The sequence below is a fragment of the Coturnix japonica genome, unplaced genomic scaffold (assembly GCF_054131305.1).
Source record: "Coturnix japonica strain WE unplaced genomic scaffold, WE-NBRP24 Scf059, whole genome shotgun sequence".
Lineage (NCBI taxonomy): Eukaryota > Metazoa > Chordata > Aves > Galliformes > Phasianidae > Coturnix > Coturnix japonica.
Genome location: NW_028188962.1, coordinates 1,075,568 through 1,094,044, shown reverse-complemented (window position 1 = coordinate 1,094,044; position 18,477 = coordinate 1,075,568).

The window sequence follows — 18,477 nt, the reverse complement described above, 5'->3', positions numbered from 1 at the left end:
CTACTACCTCATAGATCTGACCCACATCAGCCCCACAGCCGCTCCTGCCTTATAGATCTTACCCAAATCTGCCCCACTGCTGCTCCTGCGCCATTGATCAGACCAACAGCAGCTCTTCCCCATAGATCGGACCAACATATTCCCCACAGCAGCTCCTGCCCCATAGATCTGACCCACATCTGCCCCACAGCAGCTCCTGCCCCATTGACCTGACCCACATGTTCGCCACAGCAGCTCCTGCCCCATAGATCTGACCCACAGCAGCTCCTGCCCCATAGATCTGACCCACATCAGCCCCACAGCAGCTCTTGCCCCATAGATCTGACCCACATCAGCCCCACAGCAGCTCCTGCCCCATAGATCTGACCCACATCAGCCCCACAGCAGCTCCTGCCCCATAGATCTGACCCACATCAGCCCCACAGCCGCTCCTGCCTTATAGATCTTACCCAAATCTGCCCCACTGCTGCTCCTGCCCCATTGATCAGACCAAAAGCAGCTCTTCCCCATAGATCTGACCCACAGCATCTCCTGCCCCATAGATCTGACCCACATCCGCCCCACAGCAGCTCCTGCCCCATAGATCTGACCCACATCAGACCCACAGATGCTCCTGCCCCATTGATCAGACCAACAGCAGCTCTTCCCCATAGATCTGACCCACAGCATCTCCTGCCCCATAGAGCTGACCCACATCAGCCACAGCAGCTCCTGCCCCATAGATCTGACCCACATCAGCCCCACAGCAGCTCCTGCCCCATAGATCTGACCCACATCAGCCCCACAGCCGCTCCTGCCTTATAGATCTTACCCAAATCTGCCCCACTGCTGCTCCTTCCCAATTGATCAGACCAACAGCAGCTCTTCCCCATAGATCTGACCCACAGCATCTCCTTCCCCATAGATCTGACCCACATCAGACCCACAGCAGCTGCTGCCCCATAGATCTGACCCATGTCAGCCCCACAGCAGCTCCTGCCTCATAGATCTGACCCAAGTCAGCCCCACAGCTGCTCCTGCCTTATAGATATGACCCCCATCAGCCCCACAGCAGCTTCTACCCCATAGATCTGACCCACATGTGCTCCACTGCAGCTCCAGTCCCGTAGATCTGACCCACAGCAGCCCATGCCCCATAGATCTGACCAACATCAGCCACACAGCAGCTCCTGACCCAAATCTGCCCCAAATCTGCCCCACACCATCTCCTGCCCCATAGATCTAACTCACATGTGCCCCACAGCAGCTCCTGCTCCATAGATCTGACCCACATGTACCCAAGAGCAGCTCTGCCCCATTGATTTGACCCACATCAGCCCCACAGGAGATCCTGCCCCATAGATCTGACCCCCATCAGCCCCACTGCAGCTCCTGCCCCATAGATCTAACCCATATCAGCCCCACAGCAGCTCCTGCCCCATAGATCTGACACACATCATATGTAAAGCAGCTGCTGCCCAATAGATATGACCCACAGCAGCTTCAGCCCCATTGATCTGACCCACAGCAGCCCCACAGCAGCTCCTGCCCCATAGATCTGACCTACATCATCTCCACTGCAGCTCCTGGCCCATAGATCTGACCACATCTACCCCACTGCTGCTCCTGCCCCATAGATCTGACCCAAATCTGCCCCACAGCATCTCCTGCCAAATAGATCTTAACCACAGCAGCTCCTGCCCCATAGATCTGACCCACATCAGCCCCACAGCGGCTCCTACACCATAGATCTGACCCACATCTGCCACACACCATCTCCTACCCAATAGATCTTACCCACTTCTGCCCCACAGCAGCTCCTGCCCCATAGATCTGACCCACATCTGCACCACAGCAGCTCCTCCCCATAGATCTAACACCCATCAGCCTCACAGCAGCTCCTGCCCCATAGATATGCCCTACATCTGCCCCACAGCAGCTCCTGCACCATAGATCTGACACACATCTGCAACACAGCAGCTCCTGCTCCATAAATCTGACCAACATCAGGCCCACATCTGTTCCTGCCCCATAGATCTGACACACAGCAGCTCCTGCCCCATAGATCTGACCCACATTTGCCACACAGCAGCTCCTGCCCCGTAGATCTGCCTCAATTGCGCCCCACAGCAGCTTTCGCCCAATAGATCTGACCCACATGTGCCCAAAGCAGCTACTACCTCATAGATCTGACCCACATCAGCCCCACAGCCGCTCCTGCCTTATAGATCTTACCCAAATCTGCCCCACTGCTGCTCCTGCCCCATTGATCAGACCAACAGCAGCTCTTCCCCATAGATCTGACCCACAGCATCTCCTGCCCCATAGATCTGACCCACATCAGCCCCACAGCAGCTCCTGCCCCATAGATCTGACCCACATCAGACCCACCGCTGCTCCTGCACCATTGATCAGACCAACAGCAGCTCTTCCCATAGATCTGACCCACAGCATCTCCTGCCCCATAGAACTGATCCACATCAGCCCCACAGCAGCTCCTGCCCCATAGATCTGACCCACATCTGCCCCACAGCAGCTCCTGCACCATAGATCTGACCCACATCAGCCCCACAGCCGCTCCTGCCTTATAGATCTTACCCAAATCTGCCCCACTGCTGCTCCTGCCCCATTGATCAGACCAACAGCAGCTCTTCCCCATAGATCTGACCCACAGCATCTCCTGCCCCATAGATCTGACCCACATCAGCCCCACAGCAGCTCCTGCCCCATAGATCTGACCCACATCAGACCCACAGCTGCTCCTGCCCCATTGATCAGACCAACAGCAGCTCTTCCCCATAGATCTGACCCACAGCATCTCCTGCCCCATAGATCTGACCCACATCAGATCCACAGCAGCTGCTGCCCCATAGATCTGACCCACATCTGCCCCACAGCAGCTCCTGCCCCATAGACCTGACCCACATGTTCCCCACAGCAGCTCCTGCCCCATAGATCTGACCCACAGCATCTCCTGCCCCATAGATCTGACCCACATCATCCCCACAGCAGCTCCTGCCCCATAGATCTGACCCACATCAGCCCCACAGCCGCTCCTGCCTTATAGATCTTACCCAAATCTGCCCCACTGCTGCTCCTGCCCCATTGATCAGACCAACAGCAGCTCTTCCCCATAGATCTGAACCACAGCATCTCCTGCCCCATAGATCTGACCCACATCAGCCCCACAGCAGCTCCTGCCCCATAGATCTGACCCACATCAGACCCACAGCTGCTCCTGCCCCATTGATCAGACCAACAGCAGCTCTTCCCCATAGATCTGACCCACAGCATCTCCTGCCCCGTAGTTCTGACCCACATCAGCCCCACAGCAGCTCCTGCCCCTTAAATCTGACCCACATCTACCCCACAGCAGCTCCTGCACCATAGATCTGACCCACATCAGCCCCACAGCCGCTCCTGCCTTATAGATCTTACCCAAATCTGCCCCACTGCTGCTCCTGCCCCATTGATCAGACCAACAGCAGCTCTTCCCCATAGATCTGACCCACAGCATCTCCTGCCCCATAGATCTGACCCACATCAGCCCCACAGCAGCTCCTGCCCCATAGATCTGACCCACATCAGACCCACAGCTGCTCCTGCCCCATTGATCAGACCAACAGCAGCTCTTCCCCATAGATCTGACCCACAGCAGCTGCTGCCCCATAGATCTGACCCAAGTCAGCCCCACAGCAGCTCCTGCCTCATAGATCTGACCCAAGTCAGCCCCACAGCAGCTACTGCCTTATAGATATGACCCCCATCAGCCCCACAGCAGCTTCTACCCTATAGATCTGACCCACATGTGCTCCACTGCAGCTTCAGTCCCGTAGATCTGACCCACAGCAGCTCCTGCCCAATAGATGTGACCAACATCAGCCACACAGCAGCTCCTGACCCATACATATGACCCAAATCTGCCCCACACCATCTCCTGCCCCATAGATCTAACTCACATGTGCCCCACAGCAGCTCCTGCCCATAGATCTGACCCACAGCAGCTCCTGCCCTATAGATCTGATTCAAATCTGCCCCACAGCAGCTCCTGCTCCATAGATCTGACCCACATGTACCCAAGAGCAGCTCTGCCCCATTGATTTGACCCACATCAGCCCCACAGTAGCTCCTGCCCCATAGATTTGACCCCCATCAGCCCCACTGCAGCTCCTGCCCCATAGATCTAACCCATATCAGCCCCACAGCAGCTCCTGCCCCATAGATCTGACACACATCATATGTAAAGCAGCTGCTGCCCAATAGATATGACCCACAGCAGCTTCAGCCCCATTGATCTGACCCACAGCAGCCCCACAGCAGCTCCTGCCCCATAGATCTGACCTACATCATCTCCACTGCAGCTCCTGACCCATAGATCTGACCACATCTACCCCACTGCTGCTCCTGCCCCATAGATCAGACCAACAGCAGCTCTTCCCCATAGATCTGACCCACAGCATCTCCTGCCCCATAGAACTGATCCACATCAGCCACAGCAGCTCCTGCCCCATAGATCTGACCCACATCTGCCCCACAGCAGCTCCTGCACCATAGATCTGACCCACATCAGCCCCACAGCCGCTCCTGCCTTATAGATCTTACCCAAATCTGCCCCACTGCTGCTCCTGCCCCATTGATCAGACCAACAGCAGCTCTTCCCCATAGATCTGACCCACAGCAGCTTCTGCCCCATAGATCTGACCCACATATGCCCCACAGCAGCTCCTGCCCCATAGATCTGACCCACATCTGTCGCACTGCAGCTCCTGCCCTATAGATCTGACCCACATCAGCCCCACAGCAGCTCCTGCCTTATAGATATGACCCCCATCAGCCCCACAGCAGCTTCTACCCCATAGATCTGACCCACATGTGCTCCACTGCAGCTCCAGTCCCGTAGATCTGACCCACAGCAGCCCATGCCCCATAGATCTGACCAACATCAGCCACACAGCAGCTCCTGACCCATACATCTGACCCAAATCTGCCCCACACCATCTCCTGCCACATAGATCTAACTCACATGTGCCCCACAGCAGCTCCTGCCCATAGATCTGACCCACAGCAGCTCCTGCCCTATAGATCTGATTCAAATCTGCCCCACAGCAGCTCCTGCCCCATAGATCTGACCCACATGTACCCAAGAGCAGCTCTGCCCCATTGATTTGACCCACATCAGCCCCACAGTAGCTCCTGCCCCATAGATCTGACCCCCATCAGCCCCACTGCAGCTCCTGCCCCATAGATCTAACCCATATCAGCCCCACAGCAGCTCCTGCCCCATAGATCTGACACACATCATATGTAAAGCAGCTGCTGCCCAATAGATATGACCCACAGCAGCTTCAGCCCCATTGATCTGACCCACAGCAGCCCCACAGCAGCTCCTGCCCCATAGATCTGACCTACATCATCTCCACTGCAGCTCCTGACCCATAGATCTGACCACATCTACCCCACTGCTGCTCCTGCCCCATAGATCTGACCCAAATCTGCCCCACAGCATCTCCTGCCAAATAGATCTTAACCACAGCAGCTCCTGCCCCATAGATCTGACCCACATCAGCCCCACAGCAGCTCCTACACCATAGATCTGACCCACATCTGCCACACACCATCTCCTACCCCATAGATCTTACCCACTTCTGCCCCACAGCAGCTCCTGCCCCATAGCTCTGACCCACATCTGCACCACAGCAGCTCCTCCACATAGATCTGACACACATCTGCAACACAGCAGCTCCTGCTCCATAAATCTGACCAACATCAGGCCCACATCTGTTCCTGCCCCATAGATCTGACCCACAGCAGCTCCTGCCCCATAGATCTGACCCACATTTGCCACACAGCAGCTCCTGCCCCGTAGATCTGCCTCAATTGCGCCCCACAGCAGCTTTCGCCCAATAGATCTGACCCACATGTGCCCACAGCAGCTACTATTACATAGATCTGACCCACATCAGCCCCACAGCCGCTCCTGCCTTATAGATCTTACCCAAATCTGCCCCACTGCTGCTCCTGCCCCATTGATCAGACCAACAGCAGCTCTTCCCCATAGATCTGACCAACATGTTCCCCACAGCAGCTCCTGCCCCATAGATCTGACCCACATCAGCCCCACAGTAGCTCCTGCCCCATAGACCTGACCCACATGTTCCCCACAGCAGCTCCTGCCCCATAGATCTGACCCACAGCATCTCCTGCCCCATAGATCTGACCCACATCAGCCCCACAGCAGCTCCTGCCCCATAGATCTGACCCACATCAGCCCCACAGCAGCTCCTGCCCCATAGATCTGACCCAAATCTGCCCCACAGCAGCTCCTGCCCCATAGACCTGACCCACATGTTCCCCATAGCAGCTCCTGCCCCATAGATCTGACCCATAGCATCTCCTGCCCCATAGATATGACCCATATCAGCCCCACAGCAGCTCCTGCCCCATAGATCTGACCCAAATCAGCCCCACAGCAGCTCCTGCCCCATAGATCTGACCCAAATCTGCCCCACAGCAGCTCCTGCCTCATAGATCTGTCCCACGTCAGCCCCACAGCAGCTCCTGCCCCATAGATGTGACCCCCATCAGCCCCACAGCAGCTCCTGCCCCATAGACCTGACCCACATGTTCCCCACAGCACCTCCTGCCCCATAGATCTGACCCATAGCATCTCCTGCCCCATAGATATGACCCATATCAGCCCCACAGCAGCTCCTGCCCCATAGATCTGACCCAAATCAGCCCCACAGCAGCTCCTGCCCCATAGATATGACCCACATCAGCCCCACAGCAGCTCCTGCCCCATAGATCTGACCCAAATCAGCCCCACAGCAGCTCCTGCCCCATAGATCTGACCCAAATCTGCCCCACAGCAGCTCCTGCCTCATAGATCTGTCCCACGTCAGCCCCACAGCAGCTCCTGCCCCATAGATGTGACCCCCATCAGCCCCACAGCAGCTTCTACCCCATAGATCTGACCCACATGTGCTCCACTGCAGCTCCAGTCCCGTAGATCTGACCCACAGCAGCCCATGCCCCATAGATCTGACCCTCATCAGCCACACAGCAGCTCCTGACCCATACATCTGACCCAAATCTGCCCCACACCATCTCCTGCCCCATAGATCTAACTCACATGTGCCCCACAGCAGCTCCTGCCCATAGATCTGACCCACAGCAGCTCCTGCCCCATAGATCTGATTCAAATCTGCCCCACAGCAGCTCCTGCTCCATAGATCTGACCCACATGTACCCCAGAGCAGCTCTGCCCCATTGATGTGACGCACATCAGCCCCACAGGAGATCCTGCCCCATAGATCTGACCCACATCAGCCCCACTGCAGCTCCTGCCCCATAGATCTGACCAACATCAGCCCCACATCAGCTCCTGCCCCGTACATCTGACCCAAATCTGCCCCACACCATCTCCTGCCCCATAGATCTAACTCACATGTGCCCCACAGCAGCTCCTGCTCCATAGATCTGACCCACAGCAGCTCCTGCCCTATAGATCTGATTCAAATCTGTCCCACAGCAGCTCCTGCTCCATAGATCTGACCCACATGTGCCCCAGAGCATCTCTGCGCCATTGATTTGACCCACATCAACCCACAGGAGATCCTGCCCATAGATCTGACCCACATCAGCCCCCTGAAGCTCCTGCCCTATAGATCTGACCCACATCAGCCCCACAGCAGCTCCTGCCCCATAGATCTGACCCACATCTGCTCCTCAGCATCTCCTGCCCCATAGATCTGACCCCCATCTGCCCCACAGCAGCTCCTGCCTCATACATCAGACTCACATCATCTGCTGCCCCATAGAACTGACCCACAGCAGCCACAGCAGCTCCTGCCCCATAGATCTGACCCACATCTGCCCCACAGCAGCTCCTGCACCATAGATCTGACCCACATCAGCCCCACAGCCGCTCCTGCCTTATAGATCTTACCCAAATCTGCCCCACTGTTGCTCCTGCCCCATTGATCAGACCAACAGCAGCTCTTCCCCATAGATCTGACCCACAGCATCTCCTGCCCCATAGATCTGACCCACATCAGCCCCACAGCAGCTGCTGACCCATAGATCTGACCCACATCTGCCCCACAGCAGCTCCTGCCCCATAGACTTGACCCACATGTTCCCCACAGCAGCTGCTGCCCCATAGATCTGACCCACATCAGCCCCACAGCAGCTCCTGCCCCATAGACCTGACCCACATGTTCCCCACAGCATCTCCTGCCCCATAGATCTGACCCACATCAGCCCCACAGCAGCTCCTGCCCCATAGATCTGACCCACATCAGACCCACAGCTGCTCCTGCCCCATTGATCAGACCAACAGCAGCTCGTCCCCATAGATCTGACCCACAGCATCTCCTTCCCCATAGAACTGACCCACATCAGCAACAGCAGCTCCTGCCCCATAGATCTGACCCACATCTGCCTTACAGCAGCTCCTGCACCATAGATCCGACCCACATCAGCCCCACAGACGCTCCTGCATTATAGATCTTACCCAAATCTGCCCCACTGCTGCTCCTCCCCCATTGATCAGACCAACAGCAGCTCTTCCCCATAGATCTGACCCACAGCATCTCCTGCCCCATAGATCTGACCCACATCAGCCCCACAGCAGCTCCTGCCCCATAGATCTGACCCACATCAGACCCACAGCTGCTCCTGCCCCATTGATCAGACCAACAGCAGCTCTTCCCCATAGATCTGACCCACAGCATCTCCTGCCCTATAGATCTGACCCACATCAGACCCACAGCAGCTGCTGACCCATAGATCTGACCCACATCTGCCCCACAGCAGCTCCTGCCCTTTAGACCTGACCCACATGTTCCCCACAGCAGCTCCTGCCCCATAGATCTGACCCACAGCATCTCCTGCCCCATAGATCTGACCCACATCAGCCCCACAGCAGCTCCTGCCCCATAGATCTGACCCACATCAGCCCCACAACAGCTCCTGCCTAATAGATCTAACCCACATCAGCCCCACAGCTGCTCCTGCCCCATAGATCTGACATACATCAGACCCACAGCAGCTGCTGCCCCATAGATCTGACCCAAGTCAGCCCCACAGCAGCTCTTGCCTTATAGATCTGACCCAAGTCAGCCCCACAGCAGCTCCTGCCTTATAGATATGACCCCCATCAGCCCCACAGCAGCTTCTACCCTATAGATCTGACCCACATGTGCTCCACTGCAGCTCCAGTCCCGTAGATCTGACCCACAGCAGCCCATGCCCCATAGATCTGACCAACATCAGCCACACAGCAGCTCCTGACCCATACATCTGACCCAAATCTGCCCCACACCATCTCCTGCCCCATAGATCTAACTCACATGTGCCCCACAGCAGCTCCTGCTCCATAGATCTGACCCACATGTACCCAAGAGCAGCTCTGCCCCATTGATTTGACCCACATCAGCCCCACAGGAGATCCTGCCCCATAGATCTGACCCCCATCAGCCCCACTGCAGCTCCTGCCCCATAGATCTAACCCATATCAGCCCCACAGCAGCTCCTGCCCCATAGATCTGACACACATCATATGTAAAGCAGCTGCTGCCCAATAGATATGACCCACAGCAGCTTCAGCCCCATTGATCTGACCCACAGCAGCCCCACAGCAGCTCCTGCCCCATAGATCTGACCTACATCATCTCCACTGCAGCTCCTGACCCATAGATCTTACCACATCTGCCCCACTGCTGCTCCTGCCCCATAGATCTGACCCAAATCTGACCCACAGCATCTCCTGCCAAATAGATCTTAACCACAGCAGCTCCTGCCCCATAGATCTGACCCACATCAGCCCCACAGCAGCTCCTACACCATAGATCTGACCCACATCTGCCACACACCATCTCCTACCCAATAGATCTTACCCACTTCTGCCCCACAGCAGCTCCTGCCCCATAGATCTGACCCACATCTGCACCACAGCAGCTCCTCCCCATAGATCTAACACCCATCAGCCTCACAGCAGCTCCTGCCCCATAGATATGCCCTACATCTGCCCCACAGCAGCTCCTGCACCATAGATCTGACACACATCTGCAACACAGCAGCTCCTGCTCCATAAATCTGACCAACATCAGGCCCACATCTGTTCCTGCCCCATAGATCTGACACACAGCAGCTCCTGCCCCATAGATCTGACCCACATTTGCCACACAGCAGCTCCTGCCCCGTAGATCTGCCTCAGTTGCGCCCCACAGCAGCCTTCGCCCAATAGATCTGACCCACATGTGCCCACAGCAGCTACTACCTCATAGATCTGACCCACATCAGCCCCACAGCCGCTCCTGCCTTATAGATCTTACCCAAATCTGCCCCACTGCTGCTCCTGCCCCATTGATCAGACCCAAATCTGCCCCACAGCAGCTCCTGCCTCATAGATCTGTCCCACGTCAGCCCCACAGCAGCTCCTGCCCCATAGATGTGACCCCCATCAGCCCCACAGCAGCTTCTACCCCATAGATCTGACCCACATGTGCTCCACTGCAGCTCCAGTCCCGTAGATCTGAACCACAGCAGCCCATGCCCCATAGATCTGACCCTCATCAGCCACACAGCAGCTCCTGACCCATACATCTGACCCAAATCTGCCCCACACCATCTCCTGCCCCATAGATCTAACTCACATGTGCCCCACAGCAGCTCCTGCCCATAGATCAGACCCACAGCAGCTCCTGCCCCATAGATCTGATTCAAATCTGCCCCACAGCAGCTCCTGCTCCATAGATCTGACCCACATGTACCCCAGAGCAGCTCTGCCCCATTGATTTGACGCACATGAGCCCCACAGGAGATCCTGCCCCATAGATCTGACCCACATCAGCCCCACTGCAGCTCCTGCCCCATAGATCTGACCAACATCAGCCCCACATCAGCTCCTGCCCCGTACATCTGACCCAAATCTGCCCCACACCATCTCCTGCCCCATAGATCTCACTCACATGTGCCCCACAGTAGCTCCTGCTCCATAGATCTGACCCACAGCAGCTCCTGCCCTATAGATCTGATTCAAATCTGTCCCACAGCAGCTCCTGCTCCATAGATCAGACCCACATGTGCCCCAGAGCATCTCTACGCCATTGATTTGACCCACATCAACCCACAGGAGATCCTGCCCATAGATCTGACCCACATCAGCCCCCTGAAGCTCCTGCCCTATAGATCTGACCCACATCAGCCCCACAGCAGCTCCTGCCCCATAGATCTGACCCACATCTGCTCCTCAGCATCTCCTGCCCCATAGATCTGACCCCCATCTGCCCCACAGCAGCTCCTGCCTCATACATCAGACTCACAGCATCTCCTGCCCCATAGAACTGACCCACAGCAGCCACAGCAGCTCCTGCCCCATAGATCTGACCCACATCTGCCCCACAGCAGCTCCTGCACCATAGATCTGACCCACATCAGCCCCACAGCCGCTCCTGCCTTATAGATCTTACCCAAATCTGCCCCACTGTTGCTCCTGCCCCATTGATCAGACCAACAGCAGCTCTTCCCCATAGATCTGACCCACAGCATCTCCTGCCCCATAGATCTGACCCACATCAGACCCACCGCAGCTGCTGACCCATAGATCTGACCCACATCTGCCCCACAGCAGCTCCTGCCCCATAGACCTGACCCACATGTTCCCCACAGCAGCTGCTGCCCCATAGATCTGACCCACATCAGCCCCATAGCAGCTCCTGCCCCATAGACCTGACCCACATGTTCCCCACAGCATCTCCTGCCCCATAGATCTGACCCACATCAGCCCCACAGCAGCTCCTGCCCCATAGATCTGACCCACATCAGACCCACAGCTGCTCCTGCCCCATTGATCAGACCAACAGCAGCTCTTCCCCATAGATCTGACCCACAGCATCTCCTGCCCCATAGAACTGACCCACATCAGCCACAGCAGCTCCTGCCCCATAGATCTGACCCACATCTGCCTTACAGCAGCTCCTGCACCATAGATCTGACCCACATCAGCCCCACAGACGCTCCTGCATTATAGATCTTACCCAAATCTGCCCCACTGCTGCTCCTCCCCCATTGATCAGACCAACAGCAGCTCTTCCCCATAGATCTGACCCACAGCATCTCCTGCCCCATAGATCTGACCCACATCAGCCCCACAGCAGCTCCTGCCCCTTAGATCTGACCCACATCAGACCCACAGCTGCTCCTGCCCCACTGATCAGACCAACAGCAACTCTTCCCCATAGATCTGACCCACAGCATCTCCTGCCCTATAGATCTGACCCACATCAGACCCACAGCAGCTGCTGACCCATAGATCTGACCCACATCTGCCCCACAGCAGCTCCTGCCCTTTAGACCTGACCCACATGTTCCCCACAGCAGCTCCTGCCCCATAGATCTGACCCACAGCATCTCCTGCCCCATAGATCTGACCCACATCAGCCCCACAGCAGCTCCTGCCCCATAGATCTGACCCACATCAGCCCCACAACAGCTCCTGCCCCATAGATCTAACCCACATCAGCCCCACAGCTGCTCCTGCCCCATAGATCTGACACACATCAGACCCACAGCAGCTGCTGCCCCATAGATCTGACCCAAGTCAGCCCCACAGCAGCACTTGCCTTATAGATCTGACCCAAGTCAGCCCCACAGCAGCTCCTGCCTTATAGATATGACCCCCATCAGCCCCACAGCAGCTTCTACCCTATAGATCTGACCCACATGTGCTCCACTGCAGCTCCAGTCCCGTAGATCTGACCCACAGCAGCCCATGCCCCATAGATCTGACCAACATCAGCCACACAGCAGCTCCTGACCCATACATCTGACCCAAATCTGCCCCACACCATCTCCTGCCCCATAGATCTAACTCACATGTGCCCCACAGCAGCTCCTGCTCCATAGATCTGACCCACATGTACCCAAGAGCAGCTCTGCCCCATTGATTTGACCCACATCAACCCCACAGGAGATCCTGCCCCATAGATCTGACCCCCATCAGCCCCACTGCAGCTCCTGCCCCATAGATCTAACCCATATCAGCCCCACAGCAGCTCCTGCCCCATAGATCTGACACACATCATATGTAAAGCAGCTGCTGCCCAATAGATATGACCCACAGCAGCTTCAGCCCCATTGATCTGACCCACAGCAGCCCCACAGCAGCTCCTGCCCCATAGATCTGACCTACATCATCTCCACTGCAGCTCCTGACCCATAGATCTGACCACATCTACCCCACTGCTGCTCCTGCCCCATAGATCTGACCCAAATCTGACCCACAGCATCTCCTGCCAAATAGATCTTAACCACAGCAGCTCCTGCCCCATAGATCTGACCCACATCAGCCCCACAGCAGCTCCTACACCATAGATCTGACCCACATCTGCCACACACCATCTCCTACCCAATAGATCTTACCCACTTCTGCCCCACAGCAGCTCCTGCCCCATAGATCTGACCCACATCTGCAACACAGCAGCTCCTGCTCCATAAATCTGACCAACATCAGGCCCACATCTGTTCCTGCCCCATAGATCTGCCCCACAGCAGCTCCTGCCCCATAGATCTGACCCACATTTGCCACACAGCAGCTCCTGACCCGTAGATCTGCCTCAATTGCGCCCCACAGCAGCCTTCGCCCAATAGATCTGACCCACATGTGCCCACAGCAGCTACTACCTCATAGATCTGACCCACATCAGCCCCACAGCCGCTCCTGCCTTATAGATCTTACCCAAATCTGCCCCACTGCTGCTCCTGCCCCATTGATCAGACCAACAGCAGCTCTTCCCCATAGATCTGACCCACAGCATCTCCTGCCCCATAGATCTGACCCACATCAGCCCCACAGCAGCTCCTGCCCCATAGATCTGACCCACATCAGACCCACAGCTGCTCCTGCCCCATTGATCAGACCAACAGCAGCTCTTCCCCATAGATCTGACCCACAGCATCTCCTGCCCCATAGATCTGACCCACATCAGATCCATAGCAGCTGCTGCCCCATAGATCTGACCCACATCTGCCCCACAGCAGCTCCTGCCCCATAGACCTGACCCACATGTTCCCCACAGCAGCTCCTGCCCCATAGATCTGACCCACAGCATCTCCTGCCCCATAGATCTGACCCACATCAGCCCCACAGCAGCTCCTGCCCCATAGATCTGACCCACATCAGCCCCACAGCCGCTCCTGCCTTATAGATCTTACCCAAATCTGCCCCACTGCTGCTCCTGCCCCATTGATCAGACCAACAGCAGCTCTTCCTCATAGATCTGACCCACAGCATCTCCTGCCCCATAGATCTGACCCACATCAGCCCCACAGCAGCTCCTGCCCCATAGATCTGACCCACATCAGACCCACAGCTGCTCCTGCCCCATTGATCAGACCAACAGCAGCTCTTCCCCATAGATCTGACCAACAGCATCTCCTGCCCCATAGTTCTGACCCACATCAGCCCCACAGCAGCTCCTGCCCCATAGATCTGACCCACATCTGCCCCACAGCAGCTCCTGCACCATAGATCTGACCCACATCAGCCCCACAGCCGCTCCTGCCTTATAGATCTTACCCAAATCTGCCCCACTGCTGCTCCTGCCCCATTGATCAGACCAACAGCAGCTCTTCCCCATAGATCTGACCCACAGCATCTCCTGCCCCATAGATCTGACCCACATCAGACCCACAGCAGCTGCTGCCCCATTGATCTGACCCAAGTCAGCCCCGCAGCAGCTCCTGCCTCATAGATCTGACCCAAGTCAGCCCCACAGCAGCTCCTGCCTTATAGATATGACCCCCATCAGCCCCACAGCAGCTTCTACCCCATAGATCTGACCCACATGTGCTCCACTGCAGCTCCAGTCCCGTAGATCTGACCCACAGCAGCCCATGCCCCATAGATCTGACCAACATCAGCCACACAGCAGCTCCTGACCCATACATCTGACCCAAATCTGCCCCACACCATCTCCTGCCCCATAGATCTAACTCACATGTGCCCCACAGCAGCTCCTGCCCATAGATCTGACCCACAGCAGCTCCTGCCCTATAGATCTGATTCAAATCTGCCCCACAGCAGCTCCTGCTCCATAGATCTGACCCACATGTACCCAAGAGCAGCTCTGCCCCATTGATTTGACCCACATCAGCCCCACAGGAGATCCTGCCCCATAGATCTGACCCCCATCAGCCCCACTGCAGCTACTGCCCCATAGATCTAACCCATATCAGCCCCACAGCAGCTCCTGCCCCATAGATCTGACACACATCATATGTAAAGCAGCTGCTGCCCAATAGATATGACCCACAGCAGGTTCAGCCCCATTGATCTGACCCACAGCAGCCCCACAGCAGCTCCTGCCCCATAGATCTGACCTACATCATCTCCACTGCAGCTCCTGACCCGTAGATCTGACCACATCTACCCCACTGCTGCTCCTGCCCCATAGATCTGACCCAAATCTGCCCCACAGCAGATCCTGCCAAATAGATCTTAACCACAGCAGATCCTGCCCCATAGATCTGACCCACATCAGCCCCACAGCAGCTCCTACACCATAGATCTGACCCACATCTGCCACACACCATCTCCTACCCCATAGATCTTACCCACTTCTGCCCCACAGCAGCTCCTGCCCCATAGCTCTGACCCACATCTGCACCACAGCAGCTCCTCCCCATAGATCTAACACCCATCAGCCTCACAGCATCTCCTGCCCCATAGATATGCCCTACATCTGCCCCACAGCAGCTCCTGCACCATAGATCTGACCCACATCTGCAACACAGCAGCTCCTGCTCCATAAATCTGACCAACATCAGGCCCACATCTGTTCCTGCCCCATAGATCTGACACACAGCAGCTCCTGCCCCATAGATCTGACCCACATTTGCCACACAGCAGCTCCTGCCCCGTAGATCTGCCTCAATTGCGCCCCAAAGCAGCTTTCGCCCAATAGATCTGACCCACATGTGCCCACAGCAGCTCCTGCACCATAGATCTGACCCACATCAGCCCCACAGCCGCTCCTGCCTTATAGATCTTACCCAAATCTGCCCCACTGCTGCTCCTGCCCCATTGATCAGACCAACAGCAGCTCTTCCCCATAGATCTTACACACAGCATCTCCTGCCCCATAGATCTGACCCACATCAGCCCCACAGCAGCTCCTGCCCCATAGATCTGACCCACATCAGACCCACAGCTGCTCCTGCCCCATTGATCAGACCAACAGCAGCTCTTCCCCATAGATCTGACCCACAGCATCTCCTGCCCCATAGAACTGACCCACATCAGCCACAGCAGCTCCTGCCCCATAGATCTGACCCACATCTGCCCCACAGCAGCTCCTGCACCATAGGTCTGACCCACATCAGCCCCACAGCCGCTCCTGCCTTATAGATCTTACCCAAATCTGCCCCACTGCTGCTCCTGCCCCATTGATCAGACCAACAGCAGCTCTTCCCCATAGATCTGACCCACAGCATCTCCTGCCCCATAGATCTGACCCACATCAGCCCCACAGCAGCTCCTGCCCCATAGATCTGACCCACATCAGACCCACAGCTGCTCCTGCCCCATTGATCAGACCAACAGCAGCTCTTCCTCATAGATCTGACCCACAGCATCTCCTGCCCCATAGATCTGACACACATCAGACCCACAGCAGCTGCTGCCCCATTGATCTGACCCACATCTGCCCCACAGCAGATCCTGCCCCATAGACCTGACCCACATGTTCCCCACAGAAGCTCCTGCCCCTTAGATCTGACCCACAGCATCTCCTGCCCCATAGATCTGACCCACATCAGCCCCACAGCAGCTCCTGCCCCATAGATCTGACCCCCATCAGCCCCACAACAGCTCCTGCCCCATAGATCTAACACACATCAGCCCCACAGCCGCTCCTGCCTTATAGATCTTACCCAAATCTGCCCCACTGCTGCTCCTGCCCCATTGATCAGACCAACAGCAGCTCTTCCCCATAGATCTGACCCACAGCATCTCCTGCCCCATAGATCTGACCCACATCAGCCCCGCAGCAGCTCCTGCCCCATAGATCTAACCCACATCAGCCCCACAGCAGCTCCTGCCCCATAGATCTGACACGCATCATATGTAAAGCAGCTGCTGCCCAATAGATATGACCCACAGCAGCTTCAGCCCCAAGGATCTGACCCCCATCAGCCCCACTGCAGCTCCTGCCCCATAGATCTTACCCACATATGCCCCACAGCAGCTCCTGCCCCATAGATCTGACCCACATCTGTCGCACAGTAGCTCCTGCCCCATACATCTGACCCAAGTCAGCCCCACAGCAGCTCCTGCCTCATAGATCTGACCCAAGTCAGCCCCACAGCAGCTCCTGCCTTATAGATATGACCCCCATCAGCCCCACAGCAGCTTCTACCCCATAGATCTGACCCACATGTGCTCCACTGCAGCTCCAGTCCCGTAGATCTGACCCACAGCAGCCCATGCCCCATAGATCTGACCAACATCAGCCACACAGCAGCTCCTGACCCATACATCTGACCCAAATCTGCCCCACACCATCTCCTGCCCCATAGATCTAACTCACATGTGCCCCACAGCAGCTCCTGCCCATAGATCTGACCCACAGCAGCTCCTGCCCTATAGATCTGATTCAAATCTGCCCCACAGCAGCTCCTGCTCCATAGATCTGACCCACATGTACCCAAGAGCAGCTCTGCCCCATTGATTTGACCCACATCAGCCCCACAGGAGATCCTGCCCCATAGATCTGAACCCCATCAGCCCCACTGCAGCTCCTGCCCCATAGATCTAACCCATATCAGCCCCACAGCAGCTCCTGCCCCATAGATCTGACACACATCATATGTAAAGCAGCTGCTGCCCAATAGATATGACCCACAGCAGCTTCAGCCCCATTGATCTGACCCACAGCAGCCCCACAGCAGCTCCTGCCCCATAGATCTGACCTACATCATCTCCACTGGAGCTCCTGACCCATAGATCTGACCACATCTACCCCACTGCTGCTCCTGCCCCATAGATCTGACCCAAATCTGCCCCACAGCATCTCCTGCCAAATAGATCTTTACCACAGCAGCTCCTGCCCCATAGATCTGACCCACATCAGCACCACAGCAGCTCCTACACCATAGATCTGACCCACATCTGCCACACACCATCTCCTACCCCATAGATCTTACACACTTCTGCCCCACAGCAGCTCCTGCCCCATAGCTCTGACCCACATCAGCACCACAGCAGCTCCTCCCCATAGATCTAACACCCATCAGCCTCACAGCAGCTCCTGCCCCATAGATATGCCCTACATCTGCCACACAGCAGCTCCTGCCCCGTAGATCTGCCTCACTTGCGCCCCACAGCAGCCTTCGCCCAATAGATCTGACCCACATGTGCCCACAGCAGCTACTACCTCATAGATCTGACCCACATCAGCCCCACAGCCGCTCCTGCCTTATAGATCTTACCCAAAT